The sequence below is a fragment of the Camelus ferus genome, chromosome 5, assembly GCF_009834535.1.
Source record: "Camelus ferus isolate YT-003-E chromosome 5, BCGSAC_Cfer_1.0, whole genome shotgun sequence".
Taxonomy (NCBI): Eukaryota; Metazoa; Chordata; class Mammalia; order Artiodactyla; family Camelidae; genus Camelus; species Camelus ferus.
The window spans coordinates 56,654,730-56,666,693 of NC_045700.1; the positions used below are offsets into that span (position 1 = coordinate 56,654,730).

General features: G+C 33.1%; 1 long non-coding RNA gene across 1 annotated transcript in view; it reads left to right on the forward strand.

The window, feature by feature from the left end:
* The window catches only part of LOC116663704, a 28,079-nt gene extending 16,345 nt beyond the window's left edge, over positions 1–11,734 (forward strand). The window contains exon 3 of the long non-coding RNA XR_004319990.1: positions 11,724–11,734. This is a non-coding gene — a long non-coding RNA (uncharacterized LOC116663704). The remainder of the gene's footprint in view (positions 1–11,723) is intronic.
* The last annotated feature ends 230 nt before the right edge of the window (positions 11,735–11,964 follow it).

An 11,964-nucleotide genomic window follows, 5' to 3' on the forward strand; every position in this document is an offset into this window, starting at 1 on the left:
CCACATAATTCCCATGTACTTAAGTTTTCTCTGACAGAAATATAATTTGGAAAGTTCCAGAAAGCCAGTTCTGCCATATTACTTAAACTTCTTTACATTATTTTTAATGGCACTTGGGAGTTGTTATTTATCGATCTCACACTTGAAGAAACCAAAATATATCAGTTGAAGTAGAAACTAAAGGACAGTAGAAACACATCTAGAATGTCTTATCTGAACTTCTATTTTAATCCCTCCTGGGGATGAGGGGTGGAGAGCATGGAGGTTAGAGAACATAATCCTTTGAATTGCTCAGGTACAGTAACTCAAACAGAAGAAAAGCAAGACTATCAGTTAATTGGTATTTTTGTTTCTACATTAGTTAAAGTTAGGATCAAAACATTAAAAAACCCAGTGGTAGACAGAACTCTAAGATTTCTCCTGGTGGGCATATGCTATATTATCTCTGTCCTCTGAGTGTGGGTAGAAATTGTGAATATGATGGGGTAGTCACTCCTTTGCTTAGGCTACATAAGGCTTCATCTTAGAAGAGAGAAGTCAGTATTCTCCTGCTGTCTGTGAAGAAATGAGCTGCCACGAGTTCTACAACAGCAAAGATTGAATTATGTCAATAACCTGAATGAGCTTGGAAGAAAACCTGGACTTCCAGATGAGAACCTAGTTCCACCCAACACCTTGATTTTGGCCTTGTGACGCCCAGAGCAGAGGACGCAGTGAAACTGTGCTGGATTCCTGACACACAGAAATTGTTAGTAAATTTGTGTTGTTTTAAGCCACTAAGTGTGTAGTAATTTGTTACACAGCAATAGAAAACAAATATAAACCATGCTATATTTTGGAGGTGACAAGTCACATAAAGCTGTTTCTACGAAAGGCAAGAGTAAACTGAAAAAAACAAAGTGTTCTGGGCCTCTAGCCAAAGGAAAGAGAGCCAGAGTCCTCACAATTTTTTTGCTGCACCTATAAAATTCTTCTGAAATGTATGCATTTTTGTATAAAGATTTTTATTTGGCACCTTCATTTTGAAGACACAAAAGTGATACAATGACTATCACCATCTTTGGAATGTGCAATTATTACCCTAAATTTGATTTGCTTTCTATCCTTACCAATATTTTGTTCATAAATATCAAAAAAACTAAGATTGCATTAAAAATAATGAATGATAACTGCTATTTGAATAGTGTTTATCTGAGATATCTAAAACCTATTTTTTTAGATCAAATTCTTTTGATCCAGGGGAATATATTTCAAAGAGAAAATTCATGAGATAGATTTTATGATCCACTTCAGAGAAAATGGTTGAAAAGAAAATTAATGTCCCTATCATGCACATGTAAATTACACTAAACAAAATACTATTTCACCTTAAATTTCTGAGTCAAAAGACAGAAGAAACATTAATGTATTCATGGAGTTACAATTCATAGGCTAACGTCAGCCTATATAATTAATAAGCTATGAATTCTTAAATACTTTTCATATTTCAATTTTATCTGCTACAATTGCCTTCAAAACATTTACCTTTTTTCTATTTTAAATATTTCTTGTGTCTATTCCATAAATAATTAAAAGGTCACATTTTAAATGAAAGACATAATAGGGCAATGTTATAATTTTCTTAAAGCTATTATATAATGTCTATATATTTCTTCTGTTTAAAAAAAAAGTTTGACTATTTTAAAGCTACAGTTTCTACCCACTTTTTCACCATTAGCCTTAATTATACCTCATTGATTAAAAAGAATTACCCAATTGTAGAAACAGTAAAATTATTCTCTTTATCCAGGAAGCAATCCAAAATTGGTATATTCTTTATTTTGTCATTTTAAATGTTTCAAGCATACAGAAAAAAATGCAAGTAATATAATGAAAAAATTATCATAGCTTGATCTATAATTTGATGTTAGATATTATATCAGCTTAAAACATTTTTAAAAAATAAGAGTATTAACTTAGTTGAAATAATTTGTATGCTTTTTCACATAAATTTTTGCATCCATCTATCTCAGAGGTAACCACTCTCTAGAATTTGATGTCACAAAGGTAATCACTTACAGTTTCTTTTAAATCTTTGAAGAAAAAAATATTCACATTGAGAGCTTTAATTCACCTGGAAAATTCCTTGGTTTTAGCTTGAGATAATTGTCTTTTTCTTTAACATCTTCCTTCCACTTACGTAGAGTTCCAGTTATGTGTTTATATCCACATCTCTGTATCAATTTATTCATATTTATGCATAATGCTGATTCTGGTCTCTCTTCATTGGATTTTAGGGCTATTCTTGCAACAACAATCACATATAGTGGTAATTTCTATCATCTCGAATGTCTTGATAATTGCAGGGAAAGATTCCTGACTTCAGTTGTCTCCAGAATCATTTTCTCTTCTTGACCCTCTTCTCTTCCATGTTAATTAGGAACAGCTTGACACCTTCCATGGAGAAACTTTTCATTGTAATTGCATGTGATATACTGAGAAAGAATGAGCTATTTAAAATAGTGGAAAAATTGCTTTTTCTTTTTCTTCAGTGTGATTTTGTAAGTTTCTCCACATAGGTCTTGCAATTGTTAGATTTAGTACTAGATATTTTATAAATTTTATGTTATTTTAAATAGGATTTTTTTTTACACATTATATATTCTGATTAGAAATTGTTGGTGTACAGGGATGTCATTGATTTTTTTTATGTTGTTTTGTCTTCAGGAAATTACTAAGCTCAGAGTTTTAATAGATTCTTTATGACTTTCTATAAAAATAATTATAGCATATTAAAAAAAAGAAGTGGACACAGTTATATGTTCCAATGTTATATCTCGTTTGCTTTCTTATTGCATTCGTTAATACCTCTATTACAATGATGAAGAAAAGAAATGATAGCATTTTGTCCTATTCTTGACTTTACTGAGAATTCTTGTACAATTTCACCATCATTCTGCTTGATATCAAAAAATTTTAGATATACTTTTCAAAGTTAGTAAAGTTAATTTCCTCTCTTAATTTGCTAATGTTTTTTCTCCCGATGAATGGTAAACTTATCAATTCGTTTTTCTGCATCTACAGAAGTGATCCCTCACCCTCTTCAGTCTATGGATGTTGAAAATTTCTTGCATTTCTGATATGTATCTCTGGATTGAGACATATTACTGATTTTTACACAATGCTAAATTTGAGTTATGAGTATATACTTAGAATCTGACTGTTTCACAGTTTATAAGTGAGACTGGTCTATAATTTTACTTTCGTGCACCACAATTATTCAGGTTATTTTTTCAAAGTAATAGTAACTTCATAAAATGTCTTGAATAGTTTTTGTTTTGTTTCTATTCTCTGAAAATCATGTATATATATATACACAGGAATATGTATTCATAATAAAAATATTAGAAGTCTCTCTTTAAAATTTGCAGTTAAATGATGAATAAATTCTGGGAATCTAATGCATACAGTGATTATAGTTAACAATACTGTATTATATACATGAAAATTGCTGAGACTAAATCCTGAATGCTCTCACCACAAAAAAGAAATGATAATTATATGATGTGATAGAGGTGTTGGCTATCACTACAATGGTAATCATATTGCAATATATAAATGTATCAAATAAACACATTTTACATCTTAAACTTACACAATGTTATATGTTAATTATATCTATTTACATATATGTGTGTCTATATATGAAATATCTTTTTCTGGGAAGTTTGATACAATTTATCTATAAGACCATCTAGTTATGGTCTTCTGTTGAGTAAGATTTTGATTACTGATTTAATTTAATTTTTATTGACTTACTTGGATTTCTAGTTTTTGTTCAAACTTCTTCACTTATATTTACTACAAAATTATCTATTTCATTCAGGTTCTGAAATATATTAACATAAAGTTGTTCACAGACTTCTCATTAGATTTCTTAATCTTAATATATTTCAGGTCATGTTGCCTTTTTGTGGTGCAACTATTATCTGTGTTTTCTCTCTTCATTCCTTGATCTTTTTTGCTACTGATTTATACTTAATTATATTTTCCAAAACCATCTTCTGGTTGTTTGAACCTAAAATTTCTAATATTTTTATTTTTTTCCTACTCATCTTTATTTTGCTTTACTTCTACTTTTTTGTTGTTTACTCTGCCTTTGTTTTCTAAATTCATGACATAACACATCACATTTTTTCTGCTTTTTAGTGTATGCAATTGAGGTTCTAAACTTACCTCTAAGCCCCATTTTAACATTATCCCGCAAATATCAATGTGTAGTATTTTCATTTTCATTCAGTATAAATATTTTTAGTTTCCCTTATGCTGATGATATCCTGAGAATATTAGCTTGACAATATTGAGCTATGTCTACATGGACTAGGGTAAAATCTACCATGAAAACGGAGATTCTCAGTCTCGTTCAGTGAGCTGCCACAAGCTCATGTGGAGACAACCTGTGTGATCCTAAAGGAATAGGCTGAATTGTCACCACCACAGTAAGCACCTAGAGCCAAGACAGTTGAAGCTGTTCAGTGAATTTGGCAAACTTGCATTTTAAAAAAACATTTTTCTTTTCACTTTTCCCAGAAGGCTGTGGTGTTAAGAACAGTGTCATTTCTGGCTAATAGATAAGCCTCTGCAGCATTCTTTAGTGACTGTGACAGTAACACGAGTCTCACAATCACTAGAGAGGGAGGCAGGCAGGCACGCTTCCTGTGGGAAACATAAGGCCAAGCAACATTTTTCTCTTACTGTTAAAGCTGTGGTTTTTCAAACAAGGGAAAGCTTTGATCCATCCTGATAATAAACATACAGAAACCAGGACACTGTAATATCTCTCTGCTTAAGGCAACTGCATAAAATGCATTTGGAGGGGCTCAAAAGGGCCTCCCTGAGGTTTTGGTTTCAGTCCCTAAGCCTGCTTTATAGTTCTGCCAGGATTTTGTTGAAGGCAAGTAAGACATGCACTAGCAACAGCTTTTAAAGTTTTCTTTAAAGTCTTCTCATCAATGCTGGTTTTTAAATGTAGTCAATTTATCCCTGCTATGGTTATAAAACTAACAGCTCTGATGAATGCATTAGGTTAATCAGAACTAGCAAAATGGACGAGTAGAACCCTCTCTTAAGTTACAACATGAAATTTATAAGAATACAGTCAAAGATTACCTGGGAGTAAGAACATATTTTGAACAGCGCCAATCTTGAAAAATTGTTAGGATTTTTGATTTATATTTTGAAATACTATGATTATCCCTGATTGATGAACCCTAAAAGGAAAATCACTGTATAGACAGATATTGTACCAGTGTTTACATATGAACATAAGCATGCGTCCTTTAACTTAAAAAACATACAATCACCGAAATACATTTATATAAATCATTTTTTACCTATTCATAATTAAACTAAAAAGACCACTTTTCTTTTTATTCATCTGTCCTTCTTTTATCTCAAATTTGGTAATCACAATTGGTTTGAATAAATTACATTTGGAAAAGACCACAACAAACTTAATTATTTCTATTATCTTTCTTCTTTACAGGTGAAGGAGCAAATCTTTGTGTTCCATGGTGGCCATCTCAGAAAACACAGATAATTCAAGCATGTAAGACATCTTAACAGTCTTATTATTCAGAATTTAGAATGTGATAAGGGAAAGAAAAAAATAAAGAAAATTGTCACCTGAGACATGACATGACCAAAAGTATATTTTTAAACACTAGATATAATTATTAATATAAGTAATATTTAAAAGCATAAGTACCTGTGATTTTAGGAACATAACCTAAAAAATAAGCACTGCTTCATCAAAATGTCTTAAAACTTTGCCATAAGGATAGAGTTATTAAAACATTTTGACAATAAAAAGGAACTTTTGTTATTTAGGCATAAAATACTTTGGTCATTTTACAAGAGAAAGCCTAAATTTTAGTTTTACTCTTCTAATAATTTATAATAAAAATTGTAACAATTTGTAAGGAAGGATATCCAAAGTCATTGTAATGTTCTAGAAAAGTCTTTTTAATGTCATTAAAAATTGTTATGTACTTCACAGTGGCCACCCCTTATGCCAATGCAAGTAGACAATCTGGAGAAAGGGCAGGAAAAAAAGAAAGAAGTGTTGGTGAGAACTTGGACAAAATGTTGGTAGGAATGTACCTCGGTACACTACAGAAGCAGTATGGAAGTTACTCAAAAAATTAAAACTAGAAATACCATATTATCCAGCAATCTCACTTCTGAGTATATATACGAAGGAAACAAAGTCACTAACTCATAAAGATATCTCATATCTGCACCCCCTTATTTATTGCAGCATTATTTACAAAGGCTAAGATATGGAAACAACCTAAGTGTCCATTGATAGATAAGTGTATAAAGACATTGTGAAATATATATGTACATATATAAATATAATGGGATATTATTCAGCCATAAAAAAGAAAGAAATTCTGCCATTTGCCACAACATGGATGGACCTCAAAAGGGCATCGAGGGTACTATGCTAAGTGAAATAACTCAGATCAAGAAAGACAATACTATATGATTTCCTTTACATGTAGAATCTAAAACAAAAACCAAAAAACAAACCCATAGATACAGAGAACAGATTGGTGGCTGTCAGAGGTAGGTGGAGTGGGTGTGAAATGAGTGAAGGTGGTCAAAAGTACAAACTCCAGTTATAAGATAACTAAGTTCTGGGGATGTAATGTACAGCACAGTGACTATAGTTGACAGTACTGTAGTGTACATTTGAAAGTTGCTAAGAGAACACATATTTACAGAAATATCTTAGAGATATTGTAGGGGTTTGGTTCCAGACCACCACAATAAAGTGAGTCACACAAACTTTTTGATTTCTGAGTGCATACGAAAGGTATGTTTACACCACACTGTAGTCTGTTAAGTATGCAATAGCATTTTGTCTAAAAAGTGTACATACCTTAAATAAAAAAATAATGCTGTTGGAAAAATAACACTGATAGACTTGCTCAAGGCAAAATTGCAATAAACCCTCATATATAAAAAATGCAGTATCTGCAAAATGCAGTAAAGCAAAATGCAATAAAATGAGACATGCCTGTGTGTATATATATAATATATAACTATGTAATATCTAATATATATGATATATAACACATGTTATGTTATATATATATAGAACAAATCACTATGTTGTACACCTAAAATTAATAGAAAGTTATACATCAATTATATCTCAATTTAAAATAAAATTTAAAAAATTTTAAAGAAATATGAACATGCTTAGAGACAAGAAGAAACTCAAGACGCAAGAGAGAGACAGAGAGAACACTGAGAGAGAGAGAAATTGATAGAGCAACATCCTAAAGAATAATGATCAGAACATGACATCAAAAGCACAAGTTGAAGGCTATCCCTTGAACGGAAGGATGAACATGAATTCCCCTGAGACCAGTTAAAAAGTACAGAATTCTGCAAATGTAGCCATGAGCCTCGCCTGTAAGGCACTAATCTGGTTCTGAAAGCTCCACCCTCATGACCCAAACACCTCCCAAAGGCCCAACTCCCAGTACCAACATCCTTGGGATTGGGATTTCAACACATGAATTTGGGGGAGACAGGGAACAAACATTCAGACCATAGCAGAATGACAAGGTGTGAATCTTAGATTGAGGATTTTGAAAAGATACTCTTGAAATAAGTGCAAATGAGAGGGAACTAAATAAAGACAAGTATAAGGATAGATAAAGAGTATACCAGAAGTTCAAATGATATAGGAACTGAACTTGTAGGGGACCAATCCATCAACATGTAATTTTCTTTGCTGCATGAGCACTCAGGCATGGGAGCAGAGAATTATGTGAAATGTGAAGTAATTTATAAGAAGACAAGGAGATGAGAAACTTATGGATACAAGAGAGTAAGTGAAGTAAACGTGAAAGGTCAAGAATCTGAAAACAAAAGAAAACAAATGGAAAAATGAAGAAGAGAATGTTTATGCAGCAACTGCAATGAGTCTGCCACTCTGCCAAGCACTTTGCCTTTGTGATGTTATTCACTTGTCACAATAACCCTCTGTAACAGTGTTTATTTTACTGATGGATAAACTGAAGTTCAAAGAATTAAAGCAAGCTTGACCTAGAACATTAACCTAGAAGGAAAGGAGATGATAATGAAAGAATGAAATATGCAAGTTTACGATTTCAGGCACAGAACCAAAGAACCTGGGCATATCTGAACATAACTTAGTATTGTAATCAAATAAAATCTATATAATACTTTGACAGATATTAATGATATTCATCATAGTTGTTACACACAAGGTAATTATCCATAGATGATATGCAGTTTTCATTACTCTTATTGATGACTATCATTAGTATTAATTTTATACACCAAAGTCAAGTGGTTATTTTTTCTCTCTTATTAGTCCTCTGACAGCTATAAAAACCCTCCATGGTGACAGGTATTCCTGATACGGAGACTAAAATCATTATCATATTGGCAGTGTTAGAAAATTGCTTCTGAGTTCACTTATTGGGAGCTTACTTTGATTTCTCCTCAGTCCACTCAATACTACCAGGCACTAAAAAGGGGGAAAAGCCTATTAATTGTGCGTAGTGAATAAAAAGAAGAAGAACAAAGAGGAGCCAACTGCCCTTTCCCCCAGTCTCTACTTGTAGATTTAGGGTAGATATTCTTTCACAGGATAGACATGTTAGCAAAAGACTGCAAGCTGGCCACTCTTAGACCAAGACAGAGTCCCTGAAATGCTGCCATTTTTAACTGCTCTGTTGCTTTTCCTGGAAAAGTATCAGCAGTAGAATGTATCAACAGGGTGGGAAATGGAATCAGACTCTCTAGGTTCTAATCTCAGCCTTAGCTGCATGACTAGGGTAAACTAGTAAACAGGACACAGAGAGGTAATCTGGAAGACAGAAAGAATAAATGCACCATTAACTATTTTTAGTATTTAAAGTTCTTATGATCAAACAAGTTAATGTCTCATAAACAAATCCAATCCCTGAGTGAGGCTTTGCCCTTCTCTTACTGCCTGACCAGCAGAGAAAGGCTAATTGTCCACCAGTCCGTGCCATTTGTACTGTACTGTACAAGAAACTGAGGACTTTTTCATTGTTTAAGCTCTTTATCCAGTGTGCCAATCAATGCAACTTTTACTTCTATAAATTTTACATTTTAAACCAAAATACACTTAAGATCCAAATTCTTGACATTAGTATAGAAAGTGTTAGCACAGGATATAGGATATTTCAAGTAGAGAAAATTATAGCCACATCCTATACAGGAAAAGATACAGGCTGACCCCTGCTGTCACCTCAGCCTCCAAGATTAACTAATCACAAACAGGACTTTATGAGCCAACTCTATGCACTAATACAAACATTTATTGTAAAGCGCAAGTTTTGGGTCCAAACTGGCACCCATGAGGTCCTAAGCCCCTCCCATCTCCAGCTGGAAGCTTCAGAGCTCCCCTCTCCCCACTGAGAGGTTTTAGAGCTAAACGCCCAGACAGCCTTTGCTGCTCAAATTTTCTATTTGGGAGGATCCTCTTTTGTGACTGCAAGAGATCGCTTATGTTTCTAAGTTGCTTATCAGAATGAGTTTTCTTTCTTTCTCCTGAATTATTACTGTTTTACTACAGTAAAACATTTTTTCCTACATGTTTATCTCAATTTTTGTGGATTAGGCTTTTCTCTATACCTACAGATCCTTGATTGAATGTTCATAGTTAAGAATTAATTCCTAAATAGACATTTCTCCTAAGAAGATATACAGTGTCCAATAAGCACATGAAAAGATGCTCAACATCATTAGTCACTAGAGACAAAAATCAAAATCACAATGAGGTACCACTGCGTACCTGTGAGGATGACTGTCATCAAGTGTAACAAGTGTTGGTGAGGATGTGAAGAAACTGGAATTCTCATACATTGATGGTAGAAATGTAAAATGGTGGACTGTCCTGAGAACAGTTTGACAGTTCCTTAAAATGTTCAACACAGAGTTACCAGAAGACAAAGCAATTCTATTCTTAGGTATACACATAAAAGAAATGAAAACATATGTTCATGCAAAAACGTGTACACAAATTTCATACAGAATCATTCATAATAGCAAAAAAAGTGGAACTGAATTAAGGCAGTGGCAATGGAAATGGAGAGATGTGGACAGGGCTGGAAAAGTTTTAATAGTAGGATTCACAACTCAGTTGATAGGGTGTGAGAGGTGAGACAATGAGGTTAAGGATGACTTACAGATGTCTGGCTGAAGCAAACAAATGGATGGTGTTTCCACTGAAAAACAGAAAAAAACTGGACATAGATTTCTGTAGAGAAGATCAAGAGTCTGGTAGGGGATACCATAATCATTCTAAGATCTGCAAGAGCAGACATTGATATATTTATTCCCTCTGTTCAGTTACCTAAAGTATTTTTTACTAACAACCGTTATGTAGTTACTAGGCTTTTCTCCTCTACTTTCCAACCCCCTCAGAAATTTTGTTGCATCATCTACATTAAATGTTTTATATTTTCATTAAATTAACAGAATTAGGATATAAGTTTTATATACAGTATTAAATTAAATAAAGATCAAATTTGAATATTGCAAAAAAATTAATATTGCATTTTCCTCCATAACTACATAAAGATACATTTTATACAATTGTCTGTGGAAGGAGAAATCAAATAGAAGTGAAGCTTAAATAGTTTCAATTTTTTCCATCCTGTAACTAAGGTTCAGTTATGTAGTAATAGGATAAAACTGAAATTACATGGCCATTCAATTACTATGAAAAAAATGGAATCTTTTCAAGTTTCCTGTCTAGAGCTTTTGAGCTAGTGGAAAAAGCCTTTTCCTCTTGACTAGTACAGAATTGAAATTCCCTTCACACCGATCTAGATTTATATGTCATTTCTCTTTCAATCACACACACAAAGGCAATGAGTATTCTCAATTCTTTTTTGTATCATGTAACACCTGCTTTACTTCTAGTAATGGTAATAAAAACACTCAAATTCATGATTTTACATCTTCTAAGAGAAAAATCTTATCAGAATTGAATACTGCAAGCATCACTTTATTATATTTTGTTTCTTGTTGAACTGTGTCTCAGAATAGTTTTTCTGAATTTCATGTGACATTGAAAGTATAACTAAAATTTTCCCTTGTTAAAAATGTATTAATAATTTTCATTATCATAATATGTTCATAAACAGCCTAAAATCATTTGTGTATGCATAATTTGAAACTATATAAAATACATAAAATGGTAAGTAATAATTGATTTTTGAAGAACCCTGGATAATCATAACTTTGGTCCCTGTCCTTTGAACAAAAATAGAATTACAGTTTTTGTAACTGTGCTCAATTTTTTTTTTTGATGGATTTCCTTTTTTTTTTTTAAAAAAAACAGAGGTACTAGGGATCCAACCCAGGACCTCACGCATGTTAAGCATGTGCTATACTACTGAGCTATACCCCACCCCACCGTGGATTTTTTTTTTATTTCTACTTTTTTACATTTTTTAGTTGCAGTATGGTCAGTTTACAATGTTGTGTTCAGTTTTGACTTTTTGCTAGTGAGGTGGGAAGCCCCATAAAAAGACTGGCAGGACCCCTAGGTAGGGCCGCTGCTCTCCTCCCAGCACCCTCTGGTTCCCTGGCCCAGAGGCTCTATCCCACTTTTTGCCTCTAAAGCGGCTAACTTACACCTAGAATTCTACTGGTTCCCTGAGCACACTTCTGATTGGTTATTTCCTTCACTCCTGATTGGTTATTACTCTCACTTCTGATTGGTCCACTTCCCTAACTTCTGATGGGTCCATTTGTAGTACTTCATTTGCATGGAGCTCACTCCTGATTGGTCCATTTCCACAAAGCTTGTTCCTGGTTGGTCAACTTGTTATACTTTATTTGCATATGATGTTGCAAAGTGTAAAACTGGCAGCCTATAAAGGCCTGTGTAAACCTACAGAC